This window comes from Lissotriton vulgaris, unplaced genomic scaffold (genome assembly GCF_964263255.1).
Source record: "Lissotriton vulgaris unplaced genomic scaffold, aLisVul1.2 SCAFFOLD_405, whole genome shotgun sequence".
NCBI classification, from domain to species: domain Eukaryota; kingdom Metazoa; phylum Chordata; class Amphibia; order Caudata; family Salamandridae; genus Lissotriton; species Lissotriton vulgaris.
In genome coordinates this window covers 423,874-443,923 of record NW_028240680.1, presented here as the reverse complement: position 1 = coordinate 443,923, position 20,050 = coordinate 423,874, and positions in this window count along the sequence as shown.

Below are 20,050 nucleotides of genomic sequence, written 5' to 3'. Positions count from 1 at the left end.
TTTACTTGTTAATTTCAATTCAAGGGGTGGGGGGGTTCTGTGCAGCTTGGCATCAGATCTGATAAACTGTTTGTTGAGGAGAAGCGGCTCAGCTCTGCAGGGCTCCTCGTCATTGTTCGTTAGATCTGGTGAGGCTTTCGGTTCAAAGCTGCATGGCATGGCTCTGGGGGGAACTGTGTTGGATTCAATGCATCTTTGGACAAGGAACTCCTTGTTCCGCAGGGCTCTGCGTTGGCTCTAGTGAGGCTTTCAGCCAAGAGCAACACAGATCTATAGGGTTCTGAATTGTTTCCAGTGAAACCTTCGATTTTACAATGAGGAGTGCATTCTGATTCCCACCAAGGATCATAGACCTTATGGACAGCACTTGGGGGTCAGGACTCACTCTAGCAGAAGCCACCAGCAGGGTCCAGGGCATGTCCAGTTGGAACTGGTCAGAAGAGCTCTTTAGGAGATTGAGCTTCTTCCAGCTTTTGTGTCTATGTAGCTTAACAGGAGGTCAGCCAGCTGACCCTTATACCGAGGACACTTCTTTGTCCTGGGTACAATTTATTATAGGACCAGCTCTAGGGGTCTCTCCTCACACATTCAACACCATATACAGTCCTTCATCTTTTTTTCCACAGGTCTAGAGATGTTCTTAAGAGGTATTGGGGTGTCACTTTTATGCTCAGGGCCAGTCTGTCGGTGTACAAACTCCTGGTAATTCCCAACCAGTGAGGTAAAAGTTCCAAAGAGAGTGCCCATAATCATTTTTATATTGCTTCCTCTGTTTTTACTGCAACCAATCTCAAATTGCCGCTCTCTACCTAAAACCAAAAAGTCAGTACCTTTCTACCCTTGTGCAGAGCTCCCTGAGCCCACCCAGTGGTGTCTGTAGTATAATGCCAAATCCTCCCTTGTGATCCCTCAACACTGGTCCTGGGTGCAGCCCATCTCCCACTGGAATTGGTGCCTGGCCGGCTAGCAGGACAATGAAGAGGCAAGCCTAGGTGTGAGTTACATCTGCCTGTGACACAGTATGCACTTTTAGTAGTTTAATAAAGTTCCTGGTCACTGCCCAGGTGGACATCCTATCAGGGGGGGAAGGAATCGCCCAACACCCAAGCCCTTTGTCCAATGCTAGGAAGTAATACACATCTCATCCCGGGAGAGCCATCAATAGCCAGCTGGCACTGAACACTGGAAGAAAGGCTCATTTGGTTTAGGTAGGGAAATAGCAACTTTCTAAAAGTACCATTTTCAAAATGCTAATTTAAAATCTGACTTGACCATTAGATTGGACTTAAAAGACTTAAAGTTACTATTAATTTGAGTCCTTAAATCATGTTTTTAGCTATTCCCAAACTGAGGTTAAGCATTATAAAGTGTTATAATGTAGCACAGGTCTTTTCTATGGGATAGCCAGCATTGCCACAGTGAGAGGTGGCTTTTGAGATGTTTCACTGCCAGAACATATAACTACGTTTATATACCACCCACACTACTATATGGAAATTTGCGGCCTACATTAGGAGTGACTTACAAGTATTAAAAAAGATGTATTGGGCATGCAAAATGTTTATTTTGCCAGATGAAATTTGCAGTTTTAAGAACTGCACACTTAGGCTGCAAGGTCATGTTTTGCATATTCACGTTAGTGCTGGCACAATAGGAGCTGCAGTTTACGAAAGACATTCAACATACAGGCCCAAGCTACACTGGGTACCAAATACCATGGGCCTATAGCTAAGTTAAACATGCCAGTTGGAGTTTTTATCCAATTTAACACGTTTTTAGGAGTCCCAGTGTGCAGATTCCAAAAGCCAACATCATTCCTCCCAAACAACACAATGGTAGTAAGCATGCAAAAAGAGGCACTTTTTTTTTACTTCAATAAAAGTGCTATTCCTTAAAAAAAAAAAAAAACACTGCCTGGATAATAATAATGAGTAGGCCCTCAACTATCCTGCTTCGCTACCCTGAATAAGTAAAGTGCTACAATAGGGTACTTGGTTCCCAGTAACTAACTCAATTTCTAACCCAAAGCCAAAAGAGCAAGCCTGATCATCACTTTGTTTTGCTGCAAATGACATTAAACTGCCTGAAACAGTCAGTAAAGGGATACATTTCAAACCTTGAATCTTACATGCCTTTCGGACTTTTCCCTCAAAACATAGAAATTGGGAATATTCACATATAAGTAGTGCAAATAGAATGGACAGTGTTCTTTTTGCTCTTTAATATTTTGGCATTGGAACTTTCAGGGCCAATTCACCAATGCATTTGAGATTACATAAAGGATACTACATGACTATTGCTTCCTATGCTCATGAAGGCTCCCGTGAATCAGCCCCAGAGGGGTTTTACACATATAATTACTCTGCTTGACCTACTTCCATTATAGAGCTCACAAGACATATGGAAGAAAAGCTAATTTATCTAATGAATTTTTAGAATCCGCCTTGAAATTTGGGCATGGACACTGCTCTTAGGGCAAGACAATCTAGACACTTGCAGAGCCGCCTGGAAGAGGACCAGTGGACTAGCTTCAACCACACGTTTTAATGCATACATCCCTGGAAAGAGATTTGAACTCATGGACAAGTGTCTAAGGTATCTTTTATGAACGACTGGGTACTTCCAAACAACCAGAAACATATAGAACACACTCTAAATGATGGTACTTCAGGCCTGGACAAAGTTCCACTTTTTTCCTCATTTTGGCAGTATGTCCCAGCTTTTGGCCAGGATAGAGACTACTGCAGCAAATAGAACAAGCATTTGCAATGTAATAGGTCTAGCAATTACATTGTTTTGAGCGATTGGCATTAATAATGTAATTTCTTTTTCCCTTCATGAAGCTCCGTGCCCTGCCATCCCTTCCATGTCGCTAATATGCTTCCTGAGTTTGTAGATGTGAATCGGGGGACTCTGGGACCCAAGAGGAAGTACCTGGTCCAGTGACGTAACCAAAACGATGCCAGCCCCTGCAGAAAGTGGTGCACCCCCACTCCACGTCTCTTTGATCTAGGACCAACTGTGCGGCATGGCCATGCGTTAAGCCCCTGGCCTGATTGATCCACTGCGTGCCCTGATATACCTGTATAGCGCCACCCAGAGGGTTTCAGTGCGCTTTCTTTAGCAACAAAGTAATTCTCCACTGGACCTTTAAGAGAGGAAGGGGGCACTCAGTGAACCCCCGACGGAGATGGCTGGGAGGGAGAGGAGGAGACACCGGTTGTGGGGGGGCTAGGACGGAGAGGTAGGGAAGAGGTCAGAGGACTCTGGTGTTGTGGGGGGAAAAGGGGAGAGACTATAGAGAGGCAGCGGATGGTGGGGGGGTGTTGAAAAATGGAGACGAGAGACTCCGAGAGGAGGAAGAGGCTAGAGCAGCAGATGGGGGAAGGAAGAGGCGGCTACACTCTGTAAAGCGCTTCAGGGCCTCGTTAGGAGGAGGAAGCGCTATTTAGTTACACTTACTGTACACCACGGAAAGGAAAGCCCCTGCTGCGAGAGCTGACGCCGAAAAGAAGAGGAGGTGGGAAGGAAGGGATGTGGGGGAGTAGGAGGGACAAGAAGAGGGTGCGGAGCAGGACGGGGTGACTGTTGGTGTTATTATTGTGAAAAGGAATAAATAAAGTGTCCAATTGTCGGAGGAGCTCCTAGAGTTTCTTAATCCCACAGAAGTGCCTTGCTGCCTTGTCAGGGGAACGAGGCACTATACAAGTGCTACGATGCTGACAGGTGCCTATGGCATGTGACGCACGTGAACAAGTGTGAAAAGAAACCCTGACATATGTATGTCTCCATAACAGGCACACATCTACGAGTGTTAAAACCAAACCTGTTTATGTTAGCACTCACTTGACAAAAGTCTAAAAGCACAAACGTGTTCTCACCTGCACACGGAATCAAGATCTAAATTGAACGCAGCTACACGCGCACCGCTTGTAAACATCCAGTTGTGTCCATGGGGTTTGTGACGGGACACTCCTGGCGCATCAAAAAGTGTGGTGAATGCTGAGGCTTTACGGACTTTAACAGGTGTGAAAAAACGCCAGCATGTTCATATCTGCCCCTAAAAGCCTCTTGTGAACAAGTGTGAAAACACAACCACACCACAGCCTAGCTGATGCTACTTTTACCTGTTCCAGTGGCGCTGGTGTTCTTATCCCGGGAAGAATTTAGATATGATAGAAACATGCTGGCATTCAGCTCCCTGCCTTGCTGGCTGTACATGGGTCTTTGCAGCAGCGGACAGGCCACAAACCTGCTGGGCTATCCTAGTCTAAAAAGCGGAGGAAGTGATGCAACACTCCGCAATTTATACTTCGCTTGCAACGGACACACATTAAAAGTGACAGATTCAAAGAAATGGTTGATTCCCTTTAAAGGAAAAAGTAAAAATTGTGAGAAGAACCCTCAGGAGACTCCGCCCTCATCAACGCTCAAACCATATGCTTCATTGAATGCCAAAGAAAAATTTCCTGCTTTAAGTCTTTGCTTAAAATCTTATCACTCGTGCCTGTAGGTGCGCTTCAGTGGGTCAACACACACAACTGAAAGTGAAAGATTAGAAAGAGGCCTGGCGCGGCATTGGCTATTTAAATCAGAAATGCGCTCGGTTTGTACTCTATGTTATAAAGAGTGAGATTGCTACACTGAATCCTGCCTGCTATAACATGTATATACATCACTTTAATTATTCTAAAATGTTTTTCTTTATTTACTGTCTTGCTTTTGATGCACCATGACCTCTGTGTCTCTGTTGTTTGTTTTGACAGACAGACCTGATGCAGATAGGCTTGAATGATCGATAGAAAGCAATTGAGCTTCCGCCCATAAAGCAAGCAGTCTCCACGTGCACATCTCCTGTCCGCACAGGCACAGCGAGCAGGAGACAGGGAGGGACAGGAGGTGTGCACGCGTGCACATTTCCTGTCCATACACGTGCACATCTCCTGTCCCCCTTCCGCTGAAAAACCGACGACAATAGATTGCTAGGCGAGACCTAAAAAAGTAGTATCTTCCAGAGCTCTTCACTGCTACAGCTTATAGCTCTCACTCTCCATGCAAGTTCCGAATCCTGCCGCATAATGTGCACAGATCACTGTATGAATGTGACTTTCTCATTTTTTCCTAAGAAAGGTTTTTTTCTGTTTTTCCAATAACTCTTGAATGGTACGCTTTTCCAGCTCTGTGGTGTTTTGATAGGAAATCTTACGTTTTTTTCCTTCTTTAAAGTGTTGTTGTTTGATATTGTTTATTATTTTTACACATCCTCTTCAACCATTCCTCTGAGTAATGGCTTGTTGCTTGAATAAAGCTAGGAAAGGTGGTTGTACGGCATTACAACGCTGGCTTTTACCCCGCATGCCATTACAACGCAGTTTTTCCAACGCAAATCATTACAACGACTTGGGTTGGAGGGCGCTGGATAGTAGAATAGTTTAATTTTCTATTCCAACTCTAGCCCACGTTGATAGTAGGGAAGGTGTAGGATAGAAAATTAAACTATTCCCTATCCTACAGCGCCCTCCAGCGCAAGTCGTTGTAACGACTTGCGTTGTAAAAGCAGTGTTGTAATAGCAGTGCGGGGTACTTCCCGCGTTCTTATGGATGTTTCCCAGGAAGGATGCGGCAGTTATGCCTCACATAGATGTACTTACCTAGTAGGAGTCAGATTGTTTGGAAGTGTTGGGGCTCAGTCACAATTGAGCTGTAACTACCCATCTTTTCAGATTAACAAACGTCGTTTTCTTTCTTTTTCATATTTAACATCCCCCATTATTTTATTTCAGTGTTTTTACTTAATATACGATTTCTACCTAAGCTATGTAGACTCATAAAAACATTATTAACAATAATGTTGTTTGATGTCTTCATAACTGCATACTTGAATAGCGTCAAATTCCAAATGGTCCCCTTCATTTTCTTTTTCAAGAAAGAGCTAAAGGTGTGACCATTTAACAAGTACTTCATATAAGTAGTCAATACCAGTTTCTTTCTCTATATTTTCTAGTTCAATTTCATCGTTCTATTTATCATACGGCCATATATGGATTACTAACTACTCTGCCCCTATAATTCATCTTCGGATTTTGCTGATAATACCCTTTTGTTCAGTATCCTGATGACCTATGTGAGCCTAGTATTCATTATATAGATCTATAAATAAATAGGCGTTTCTCCTTCCTAGAACAGGGAGTTGATGTACACCAATATTACAATTTAGTCAATTTTTGCATTTTTGCATTTCTCTTTGCATTTTCAGTGATTGCATCAATGGGTTTTGTCATTTTTCCTCTAAGTGAACGCAGTTAGGTTCTGCAATATTCCTGATTTCTGAAGTTATAATCACCATTCATTTGCAGGGAAAGCATTTAATCTCCAGTAAGACTGCCATTGCATGCTTTGGTAGCAGCCTAAATATAGACTAGACCGGCAACACAGATTCTGTTCCTCAGCATCAACATCAGGTAAACATAATTAACACATCTGTCTAAATGTTTTCAAAACTGTGAAACACATATATCGTAATTGCCTAGGCCTTTTTTATCGTGTTTTCTTATGATCTTGCTCTTCGTTAAATTGGATTTAGTCTATGATAGACTGTTTTGCAAACAAATAATATGTATGTTTGTTACCAGGGTTAGATGCATGGTTCTTTAAGTCTAAGTGACTTTAATTTAATCATAACAAAGTATGTCAGAGTGTGCGATAGCACCTGCTTTTTACTGTATATTGCCATATAGCAAATCCAAAGGTAATTTAGACTTTGGAATTCTGGGATATTACTTACCATACAGATTTCTCTGCCTCTTTATTATTGTCCAAGTTCCACATATAGCTCCCAATGCCAACATGTGCACAGCTCAAGTGAATATCCCAGTTTTTATGCTACGGTAGTTTAGGAAAGTCAAGCTTAAACAAGCCCTGTGCGATTGGCTAAAACTCCTCTCAATGAATTAGTCAAAATTTTGTATTGTTCCTAGATCTTTACCTCGACCTTTGGAAAAATACTAATTCAATGACACCTTCATTTTCTAGCAAAAATTGGAAGAGCAAACTTCTAAATTGTATTTTAATTTTAATAAGGGAAGCATGTATACAAACACGAAAACCTCATGAAGCACAAATACAATGGGATGAGCAAGTCATTCTTGTTCTAAAAAACGAATATCCAGATACTTTACGATACCTTTAATATGTTGACAGAACATGTCACTTGCTGGACTTTGAAACGATTGAACAAAAAACGCGTTATAACAATGAATAGTGTATGGGACATAAACAGACCAGAGAAAACTAGCTTGACAAGACACGCCTAAGGCGCCTGCTACAAAACAACTGTAAACTTGGAAAACAATTGGGAGAGGAGTTGGCCTAACAGCTAGGTCAGTTGACAACAAATCTGGGAAACCAGGTTCAAGTCTTGGCAATGACGCTGCACATCCTGTGATTCTGGGCTAATCACTTAATCTCCCGGTGCCTAACAAAAATGAATGTGTCCTTGTAGGACTTGGCCCTTTTTTGAAGGGTCATCCCAGAACTTTTTTGCCTTCCTCCTAGCCTTTTTTCAGACATGGTGTTGGTGGTTATAGGACTCTGGGCACTTTAGCACTGCTGTCCAGTGTAAAGGGTGTGTGCTCTCTGTGGTAAACATGGTAAGATTGGTCTACACCTGTTTGGCATATTTAATTTACCTGTCAGTCCCTTGTAAAATGGTATCCCAGATACCCGGGGCCGATAATTAAATGCTACTGGTGGGCTTGCAGCGCTGATTGCGCCACCCACCAAAGTAGCTTTTCAAACCTGTCTCAGGCCTCTGCCATTTCAGGGCTTGTGCACGCAGTGTTACTGCTGCTGTGACGTGGCACCTAAAGTGTGTGCCACGTCTGTGACCCCCTCTTACTGCATGTCAACCGCCCTAAGGTAGGCCCAAGCTAGCCTTATGGGCAGTGTGCATTGTAGGTAAAAGGTAGGACATGTACCTTAAGTGCTTGACATGTCCCGCTAGTGACAAACAGCCATTTTGGTTTCTCACTGGTGTGAGGCTGCCCTCTCATAGGAATGGTTTGGGGATTCCCAGAAAAGTGTTTCAGTGGTATTTCCTGCTATGAGAGGAGCAGTGTGGTCAAGTTTGGTATGTTTGGAGTAGTAATAATAAAGGGGAACAGCGTTTACAACGCAACTTTTACCACGCAGTACCTTTACCACGCAACTTTTACAACGCAAGTCGTTACAACGACTTGCGCTGGGGGGTGCTGTAGGATAGGGAATAGTTTAATTTCCTATCCAAAACCTTCCCTACTATCCACGGGGACTGGAGTTGGAATAGTAAATTAAACTATTCACTATCCAGCACCCCCCAACGCAAGTCGTTGTAACGACTTGCGTTGTAAAACCTGTGTGGTAAAGGCATGCGTTGTAAAAGCATGCGTAGTAACGACATACATCCAGTAATAAATGCTGCACAATGGTGTGCGCAGAATTATTATCACTATTTTAAAAATGCCACATTTAAAAGTTGTTTTTTCTGTGTGCTATGTGTCTGCTTGCCTGATGAGTATTGCATGTCTGGCTCTGGAGTGACAGGGACTGGAGAGGTGTGTGGCTCCAGGAGGGCAGGGTGAGTCAGCTATAGGCTGATTAGGAGAAGTGCAGTTGGAGTATTGGGAGGAGTAGTCCCCTGACCCTGAATAGGTCTGTGCCTGCCTGGGTGAATGCTGGCTCCACCCCTTTGTGGTGTGTCTGATGACCAAGCCTCCACCTGACAAAGAGGAAGAGAAGCACTGTACACAAAGCGCTCCAATAACCCCCAGAACCAGTTGGGACTGGTTTCCCCAACCCTGTGCCAGAGCAGAACAAAGGAAAATGTAGTAAAAGTACTGGGGCTTTGACCCCATGTTGGTGGTTGTGTTTTTTTGCGCTACTTGGGGACTTGCTGCTGCTGGGTCGCAGGAGGAACCACCACAAGGGACTGCCTCCCTGCTGGAGGGCTAATATGTCTTGCCTTTGGGACTTTAAAATTGTTTAGCCATGCAGTACATTATCAGACTACCTAATGCATCATAAATGTAATACTGTGTGTGCCGTGTAGATTGTAATTTCAATTATATAGCGCTTACTACCCCTGACAAGGCATTGAAGCGCTTTAAGCAGGGCAGCACGCTGTTCCGGAATCCAAGGTTAATTGTTAGTTTAGTGTTATTAGTTACTGTTAGTTATAGTGTTTAGTCTGATGCGCTCAAAGCAAACCATTCTGTGCAGTCATTTCAGTTATTTATGGTGGACTTAAGTAATAGTGGTTGGTTCTGATCATTAGATAAGCATACGATGTTGGATTTTGTGCAGCCCCATGCTGGCACGGTTACAGATGGACAACCACGGAATAGGTGGATTTACAGGTGAAATGATGGCAAAGTGAATGGGTGGATAGCTGGATGGACAGGTGAAAGGATGGCAGAGTGAATAGATGGGTGGGTGGATGGACAGGTGAAAAATGGCAGAGTGAATGATTGGATAGCTGGATGGACAGGTGAAAGGATGGCAGAGTGAATGGATGGGTGGGTGGATGGACAGGTGAAAGGATGGCAGAGTGAATGGATTGCTGGGTAGCTGGATGGACAGGTGAAAATGCGGCAGAGTTAGGGGATGATGGATAAATGGGTAAAAAAAATGAGTGAACAGATGATAAGTAGATGGACAAAAGGATGGATGGGTAGATGACCGAGAGGATGAATGTATGATTTATGGATGGGAGGATGGTTGGCAGAATGAAAGGGTGGATGGATGGTTGGCAGAGTGGATCGATTTGATACCCTTCATTCTTAAGGACATCCTGTTGGGAGGTGCAGGTTGCAGCTACAATCTGTTTAAGCCAGAAACGTCAGTTTTATATGATATAAGCAGCAGCGCAATCTGGACCTTAAATCACAAGTACTATATCACAAAAACCTTGCACTAGTGAAAAAAATTAGAGCAAAACTAATTAACGCAATGTTGCTACTTGTGTAATGCAAAGCAGGACAAACAAATTCTGTAATACAGAAATGTTGTTGTGCCAGGATTGTTATGCATATGACAAACGTTACTGCTTATATAACAATTCACTTGTGTAATTGAGAATTCACCTAAAAAATCTTAGTCAACAATTATAATGCAAAAAACCCCACAAATTAACTGATTCTACACTATTGTTTTTACCGGTGTGATTAAAAAAACAGAACTGATTTTGCCACAAAATTAAGGCACACTATATTTCAAGAGTGCAGGAGGTGTAAAAAAGCAACACCAATTCTAAAACTTGTTTGTTCCTTGTTCAGTAAATACTGCTGCTTGATTAACCTTGATTAACCTGTTATGACACACCTGTGTTCCAGGGCACATGGTCACAGTTTAAAAGTACTGGATTGAAGCCCTGGGCATGCCACTGTACCAAGCTTGCTTCAATGCCCTTATTGTTTACGTGTGAGAATCTGAGAAGTTACATTTCTTCTGGTATGCATTTATTTTTACATGGAGTGGAAGTGAGTTGTGTGTGCTTGGCTTTCCCGCGGCCTTTTAGTTTTTTATTATTTTTTTCCCCAAGGGAGATCCTTTTTGTTTCTAACATATAAGGCCATATAGGGCCGGATTTAGCGCAGTGGTGCGGACGCACTGGGCGCTGACCAGTGGAGAGGGCGTGGAGTCAGGCCTGTAACATGGTAGTCAAAAAACGATCTGAATAGCTGACACCCAACCTACTGAGGTATCTTATCCACATCGCTGCTGTGGTTATTTTTGCCCTGTGCTGGAAATTGCCATTTTGCTGGTGTCATGACGAGCTCAGCTCGTCATCAGCACAGCTCAACTGTGCCTCATGACGAGCTGAGCTCGTCATGAGCATGGAAGGGGTTAATTACAGCTTGGCTGGGTGAATGAATGCTTGACAGACAGATATGGTTGAGAGTTGTAGTTATAAAAATAGATATATATGCAAATAAAGTGCAACTCTCAAGCAGTGGCTGAAAAAATCTGTGTCCTTTGCCAGCACAGGCAAATTGCTAGTTTTATCTAGGCCAACGTGCCTGCACCATGGGATGCCTTTCCAGCGCATGAAAGGCCATCCAGCACTTGAAATGCCACCCTCTCTTTGGCAGCATTATTATCATTATTATTATTACTATTAAGCTTATAAAGCACCTAGTTACTCCAGGGGAGTGTCCCAGTGCTAGGACATCACAGACCATACCACAAGCCCATTAACCCTGCCTCCCCAAAGGTCTCACCAATCCTAAGGCAAAAACCCCTGTAACCTAAGTGCTAAAACTAGTCCCCAGGGGGTACTTGAAAGAAACAGGTCTTCAGTTTTTTCCAAAAAATTGTTTCAGATGGGTAGATCCTTAGTTCGATCGGTAGGTTATTCCAGGACCTTAGCCACAAGAAAAACAAAGGATCTACCTACTGATCATGCCTTGAGGACCTTAGGTACTACCAACTTAGCAGTGCCCATGAATCTCAGGTTCCGGGGGGGTCTATACGCAGTGATTAATGGGTGCAGGTACCGCGGCTCTTTCTCATTGACAATCCTGTAGCAGAAACACAAAGAGTTAAAGGTAATTCTGGCTTGTACCGTAAGCCAGTGTAGTTCCCTCAAGGCTACCTCCACCGACGCCCACCTAGGGATGTTCAATATCACCCGGACAGCTGCATTTTTCACCTTCTGTAAGATGTTCAAATTACTTTTTGTGACCCCCAGATAGAGGGCGTTGCAGTAATCCAGGTTGGATGTGGCAAGGGTTTGCACAATGGTCTTTTTTACATTAATGGCAGTATATCTAATATTTTGCACAACAATCTAATAATGCCATAGGATGTTCTAGCCACAGCTGTACAGCTGTAAACAAAAGGGTGTTGTCAAACCAGACCCCAAATTTTTAACCTTAACTTCGGGAGCGGTGTTGAGCCCAGTTCCTCCGGCCACCATATGTGTGAGCATACAAATGGCTTTTTGCCAACCACCATCATATTCGTCTTTCCGGCATTTAGTTGCAAGCAGCTGAATTTCATCCAATTTGAAAGATCATCCAGGCAGGCTTTGAAATTAGGTGCAGCTTCTGCATCCTTTTTCTCCAATGTGACAATCAACTGAGTGTCATCAGCATATGACAACAGTTTCACCCCATATTTCAGCACAATGTCTGCCAGAGGGTACAGGTACACATTAAATAAAGTTGGAATGAGGGCTAAGCACTGTAGTACTCCTTGAGACAGAGGACACACCTCTGACTTAAAAGGACGTTGTAGGACCTGGAAGGATCTATTCTGTAAGAAATGCTTGATCCATTCCCATGTGTCGTCTGTGACCACGGCCTCCCACAGATATTCGAGCAGAAAGCTGTGGGAGACAGTATCAAGTGCCGCACTAAGGTCCAACAAGATCAATGTCATCGTCCTTCTGTCATCAGCTGACTATTTTTATAGCCTCAGAAGCCAGGAGTAAGGCCAATTCCGTGCTGTGAAGCACCCTGAACACCGATTGGGTTTCCGTGGAAAGCCTGCTTTTCTTCCATAAAAGTAGTCAATTGAACGTTAAGAAGTTTCTCAGCAATTAGTTTTAAGGCTGCCTATGTTGCTAATAAAATAAATTCAAATAAGTGTCACAAAAGTGACATCGTGTGAGAGTGATAAAGAGTAAGGAATGACTACAAGGGATTTTGTTTATCTGATTCAGTTGATTCACTGATATGTATCTTAAAAGTTAGATATCATAAATCTAACTCAAATATATCCATAGGATAATGACACAACTCGGAGAGACAGCTCATGCGCTGCCTAGGCTTGACCTAAAAGGAACCTTCACTGAAGCTGTACAATGCAGTCAAACATTCTTCTAATCTGTTTAACAGGGTTGGACTTGTAGAGAAAGTAGGCCCGTGCAACAAAATAAAAGTGGTCAAATTAGTGAATTAGACAGCTAAAAAGTGGTTCATGTTTGCAAATTGTTAAAGACACGCTGTGTAATTGTTTTGCAAGGTATAGAAGACTACATGGATTTGAGCTTGCTGAAGGTAATGCTTGTTCTCATATTCAGAAAATCAAATGTAAAAAAATAGCCCATCAGACCATCAAACAGGCCCACAAATAGCCCCAAAAACGTCTCACATATTGACATTTCAGACCAGTCCACAGGCACTGCCTGATTGCCCTATCGACCAGTCCGACCATGCTGTTTACTATAGACTGCAAAATATATAGTTTATTTCATGCAATATTTAACTTAAACTCCTCAAGTACCTTCATTTTTTTAAGAACATATATTTCATAACAGCAGCACTAAAATAAATTATAGGGTTGTTACAGTGTAAAACTTTTACATACAATGGCATTTAACACAACATAAGAAAGAATTATTAACACCATAGGTATTGGTGTTTACCTGCAATGGCATGCAATGCAGCATTAGGTGGGATTATTAACGTCCAGGTATGTATGTATGTACATATATATATATATATATATATATATATACATATATATTACCTACTGGCAGTCGCCAGTAGGTAGTTATAGTTAGGACCTAGCTACCATAGGAAATCCGCAACATTCTATTGGGAATATCTTTGGCGCCGGTTGAGGAATTTGCGTGTAATTTTCCAAAATTTTGTCCAGCTCCGCTCCGCTCCTTCCCTGAAAGTTTCAGGTGGATTCGTGAAGTGGGGGCTGAGAAAAAAGGGGGGTCCAAAAACGTGTTTTCCCCATGTTAATTCCCATAGGACGGTCTGACAAGTCTACAGCCCGTTACCGCTGAACGGAATTACACCAAACTTGGTAAAAAAGTAGGAACTGGTACGCAGATGTGCCTTTTCTATATTTGGTGAAAATTGCTCCAGTGGTTTTTATGAAAATTAACTTCAAAAACACATATATATCTATAGGCGTGCTCCGAGTGCTCACTGGTACGCGTACCGGGGAGCGCACTAGGCGCGCTACGGAAGTGCGCGAACGGAAAGCTGATTGGCTGTCGGATGTCTGTCAACATTCTAAACAGTCCGGAGAGTCCGCCATCTTGTGTCTCTGTAAAATCGAGACACCTGAGGTGAAAATAAAAAGTGGGAAATGAGACACCCCCTGGCCCCCTAGGTTTTTTGAGGGGGTTTAGAAGGACCCTGAAGGGCAAAAAAACTATTTTTTGGGGGGGGAAATTTTCGCGGGGTAAGCGCTGGGTACGTTCCCAGGTGCGCTCTCCGGTACGCGCACCCTGAGCGCCCCATAGGGTAAAACAGAGAAAGAAAATAGATAATACAGCTCTTTTTAGAGAATTGGAGGTAGTTCTAAAAAGAACTGGGTTTTTTCTTCTTTTTTTATGTTTTTTTATGAACAAAAACAAAAACAGGGAATGCAAAACTGCTCAACAGGAGCAAAAGAAAGGGGAAAAATTAGGGTTCGGGAAGGCAGCAGTGTTCTTGCCTCTTGCGTGCAATGAGCTTGATGCTCTGCTCACCATAGCAAAGCATTTCATCGCATTGTTTGCACTTTATAGTAATGTCACTAAAAACAGGTTGAATGTTCAGAATCATCTCCAATTCCGCTGCACGTCCTCTCCCTGATGTTGTGGGTCCTCCTGTAGATGTAGAGGCACCATCCCTTGGGGGTTTACGTGTCAGGTCTCGGACACTCTCCTGGGCATAGTTCTGTGGGTGCCTGCGTTGGACTTGGCGAATCATTGTTGAGTTGCCAAAACTGTACTTCCTTCTAGGGTCTCCTCGGAAAAGCACAGTTTGGCAGATTTTGCATTCAACTTTGGGAGCATTCACCTTTTTTAATCCTTCAGGTATTGAAAAAAGCTTCCAAATAAAATGCTCCTAGACCTTGGGCTGAGGAGGCTCTTCATCAATGAATCCATCTGACTCCTCGCTGCTGCTGGGTGCTCTGGCAGCCATTCTTTACACAAAATGGTAGGACAGACAAAAACAGGTCTTGCTGTCTCCAAAGTGAAAGAAGAAGTGGAGGAAATGGTTGGGGTTTTTATTAATTGTAAAAAAAACTGTTAACAACCAATGTAAAGAGTTATGTTAAGGTCACATGACTTGACACGCTTACGCTGCGCGCACCGGAGCGCTACCGGGGGTGCTTACGCGGCACGAACGTAAGCGCTTCCGGGGGCGCTTACGTGGCACGTACATAGGCGCTTCCGGGGGCGCTTACGCGGGCGCTGACGCAGCACGTCTAAATGACGTTTTGCTAACATTACGGAAATACGTTTAAAGTTATAATACGGGTATTTACAATCAAAAATACTACTTTTCTAAGTATGCTACTGAATGTCTTGCATTATTATTTAGTTAAATACATACTTTTTTTTCCGCACGAAGACATGGCGCTCAGTGAATTTCAAAGGTTTTTTAAATGCTAATTCCTAACTATAACGAGTGTTAAACCCATATTTTTTTCAGTGAATATATATATATATATATACACACACACATACACACTCATGAACCCACACACACACACAGTTCCCTTCAATCATTGAAATATTATTCTAAAACAGTCCTGCCACAATTACATAATACCTTTTGCGAATATTATGAAAAGCATGGGAATCCCTCTCTTACCTATAGATTCATCAAGCATACATTCTGCGATTCTTTATTAGCGAAAAATAAGGATTCGCTAATAAGGAATAGCAAAAGGCAATGCATGAAGAATTCGCTTAAAAAATAGCGATTTCTTAACATTTCTTAATTGCGACTCACAAATTGTGAGTCGTAATTAAGTAATACCTCCCCATTCATTCCTATGGGCCCTTGAGGCCCCGAGGAATGAATGGGAATGAATGGGAAGACATTCTCAATTTGCGATTCTCAATTAGAGAATTGCAAATTGAGATAGCAATTTCAAGGGTGCCAGGATGTCAAAAGGACACCCTGTTGCACCCCTGAAGTCTGCATATGACAACATCTTGCACACACATGCCCTAAGGGCATGTTTGTGTGTAAAATGGAACTTTGAAAAACTTTAGTGCATTTTTCAAAGGTTTTGCAAATTACCATGAAGTTCAACGTCATGGTAATTTGCTACCCCATTAGCAAAATCGCTATTTTCTTTACTTTAATGCATTGCATTTAAGGAATCTCAATTTGAGATTCCTTAAATGCAATCGCAATTTAAGTAATTGCAATTTTGCGATTTCTTAAATTGCGATTTTTGCATTTGGGATGATGCATCCCAAATGCAAAAATACCGGTCGCAAACGGGCAGATTCTGAGAATCTGTCCGTGTGCAACCGGTTTTTAGCTTGATGCATCTATGCCTTAGTTCCTACAAAGAATATTTTCCAAACTGATTGCCGGTTTTCATTAATTTATCTGCGTCTACATGTGATGTGTGGATGAACATGGTTAATGTTACATTTGTTCGGTTCATAAATATTAAAATATATGAGGCAGTATTTAATTTCATGCTTTGCTGAGTTTTGGAAGCTGCATTATGCTGCTATTCATTTTTACATTGATTAAAGAAATTACACAAAAAGAAATGAGTTTTTTCAGTTTTTGAACTTTAACAATGAAGATCCAGCATTATCATGTTTGAGACACATTCTGAATCCGTAAATGTTAAAAATTCCTCTTGTGCTACTACAACATAACCATTGAAGGCCAATTTGGATATTTCATTTTTTTTACAAGGAACACACCGGATTCCAGTGAGAAATACAGGTTTCATTCATAAACATATGTAACCTTTATCAATACCAGCACATCTAAGACTTTGTGAGAGATACCTATACATTGTCCATCTCATTTTAAAGTCACGGGGATACATTTTAATAGTACAGGTCGGGTATCAAGGGCTCACATTTTGGGACAGACTTAGCATGGGCTTGCAATGCCCTTGAGTTGGAGCAAGGGCAATGCAAGACCTTAAGGGAGATTTACTGTGCCGTCAGCGGCGGCTCCCCGCTATGTCGGAGGAGCGTCACCCCCGACCAGCAGCTGTTAAAATTGAAAAATAAAATCATATTAAACAAGGTTTATTGTCATTTTATTTTTCTCTACCAGGTAAGTCTTGAGGGCGGGGTCTTTCAAGGTTGGGGGTAAAAGAACAGTCACGGAGGGAGAGGGGTGAGCACTGTGATTCAGTGCGCATGACAGTTTGGCCCGCCGTCTAGGGCTGGCTAAAGTGTTATAGGCACTGAAGCTCTCTCCAACCCCAGATGATTTGCTCGGTTGGAGAGAGCAGTCACATGAATGAGAACAGCGTCTGGATTGTCTGCAGGGGATTCTGGGAGTCTGTGCTGGCAAGGAGGAGAAATGGAAGAGCGGCGATGCGGCGGTGATGCAGAACGGGCAGGTAAGTTATTTTTACATTTTGTAATTGTAAGTAAGTAAGTACATTTTACTGTATATAGTTAATACAAACCATTACAATTGTTTTGTGCCAAAATCTTCCAATTGGCATTAAAAAGGTAAAAAGACACACAGGCAATCTATACTGTCATATTAGAAATTGAAGGTATCTTAGGTTCTAACTGTTGTTTTTAAACATTAGCTATCATACTATTTTTCGATTTTCTTTATTAAGAAGCTAACTTTCTGCAAAAATCTAGTGGCCCTACCTGTAACAGTTGGCTGTTCAATGCTAACATGACTGCTGGATGACGTGCTCTAATTTGAAATGTACGAAATGCATGTAACGGATAAAAACGTCTCCGATGGTTCAATGATGGGCAAATACACAGTAAATGGGTCAGAGTCTCATCTGTTGACCTCAGAATCTGCAGAGTGATGTTGACCATGTTTGTTTCCAAGCTGGAACCTGATCTTTTGAGGAAAAGGCTCCCATCCGGGTTCGAAGTAGCAGTTGTTGGGTCGCAGTGGAGATGTGGTTAACTAGATATGGTTGTGGAGAGCATCTCTCGTATGTAGCTAATACCGTCCAACCATGTTTTTTCTTTGCTATTGCGGTTCTATCTGTAATCCAGGCTTTTGTTTTGCTGCATTATTGGCTATTTTAAAAGCTGGAAAGGTATAATTCAATGCTTCTTGCATTTTGAGGTTTGTCAAGGCTTCATCCAGGACTGTATTTCAAGCGTTTTTTCCTTTTGTTTCATTCTTTATTTCGAACCAACAATGCCCCTTGAGAGAATCTTCTTGTGCTGCTTTTAGTTTCCAACACATTTTTAGTATTGCTCCTTGTCTTACTGGGTGTTGGTTTGATAAGCCAAATTCCAGGCGTACTTGAGCTTTTGAAACAAACTTTGGGATCTGAAAGATATATTTGAATAACTCTGTTGAAGATTCAGGAAGTTTGCGTCTTGCCCTCTGAATAGTTCCGAGCCGTACATGAGGGTAGGACAAAATTTGGCGGCGATTACTTTTAGCAAGCATGAATTGGATGGGCACTTTAATTTTGTTTTTAATAAATTTATGGCGGAGCGTAGTTTGTTAGCCTGGGATTTTCTATACAGTAAGTGATATTTTAGAGACAACCTTGACTCTACCACTACTCCTAGGTACTTGTAGGTTACACTTTGCTCTAGGGGGTTTCCAGCTGCGTGCCATTTGAATTTTTGCCACGATGTATGTGATGAAAAACAGATGAATTTCGTTTTTTTTGTAATTGATGAGCAAACCATGCTCCATGGTGTATTCGTGCAACCTTGTGCTGAAACGCTGTAGGCCCATTGGAGTCTTACTGTATAGGACAATGTCATCTGCATACCACATACTACCTATTTTGCGGTGGGCTAATTTCGGGGGATCACTTTGAATTTCCGATATCCTCTTGTCCAGGTCTGCAGTGAAAATGTTAAAAAGGGTGGGGGCCAGTACACATCTCTGCTTTAGGCCAATGTGGGTTGGAATCTTTGCTGTTGTCCTTTCGCTATTCCCTAATTTTATCTTGACCCAGGTGGATGTGTATAGGTTGATGATGGCCTGCAGTAACTTTGGTGGGATACCCCAGTTTGTCATCTTTTCCCATAAGTTCTCCCTTGGTTCTGTGTCGAAGGCTGCTTTTAAATCAACAAAAAAGGTGTACAATTTGGTTGATTTGTCCTTTGCTTTTTCGACAGGAAGATTTAAGGCGAACAAGTTGCACAACGTGTTTGTACCCGGCCTGAACCCGGTCTGTGTGATTGGGAGGATCTTGTTCTTGGTGACCCATTCTTCCAGTGCTGTCATAAGGTTCGATGCGTAGATTTTGGCCTCTATGTCAATGAGAGCGATCTGCTTGTAGTCCGCCGGGTCTGATCTAGCACCTGCTTAAAAATTTGGGTGCAAAATGCTCCCTCTCCATGATGGTGGTATATTTCCCGTTTGGAAGGCATGATTGAACACTGGGGTGAGGTAGTCTGCCCAGAACTCTTGATTGTGTTTACTGAGCCCATTTGGCAAGCCATTTGGGCCAGGTGCACCGTTTATTTTATAACTAGTTGTACTTGATGTGGTTGGAAAAACTTTGAGGCAGCCTGGAAGGCAGTGAGGGGCTGCAACCACGGTTTGTTTGGGGCGGACCCGGCGGAGCTAGAACGGGAGACAGCTCAAAGCCAGCGCCAGAGGAGCAGGAACACCGGGGGTGCCTGTGCTTTGCATGAGCCCCGCTTACCCCCATCATTCCCTCGGTTTACCGGTCTACCGCCTCCTCTGTGCCCCCAATAGGCTCGGTTTCAGGTGCCGCTTTGCTGTGCGGATTAGACGGACTGGCTTTGGCAGGGCGGACTACGAAGACCAGAAGAAGAAGGAGCAGCAGAAGGGGCAGGGGCTGGACGGGCAGGAGATCCACGCCCTGCGGCAGGCACGAGGCAGGGGAGCCTGAACAGCCGCCCAGTGGGCACTAGTGGGCCCCAGGAGTTGGGGCAGCGTGACGCCAACGCCACTCCCACACGACACTCGCTACCGCAAAAGAGAAGACACAGCGGTGAGCGGAGGGAGCAAGGGTTCGTAGCCCACTGGGAGCCTGGAAAACGGGGAGCCAGGTGCCAGGAGACGGGGGTAAAACCACCAGAGAGACAGTGCGCGACAGCACCAGTGGACCCAGGACTTCGGGTGCCCGAGAGAGCCAGTGCACCGAGCCAAGG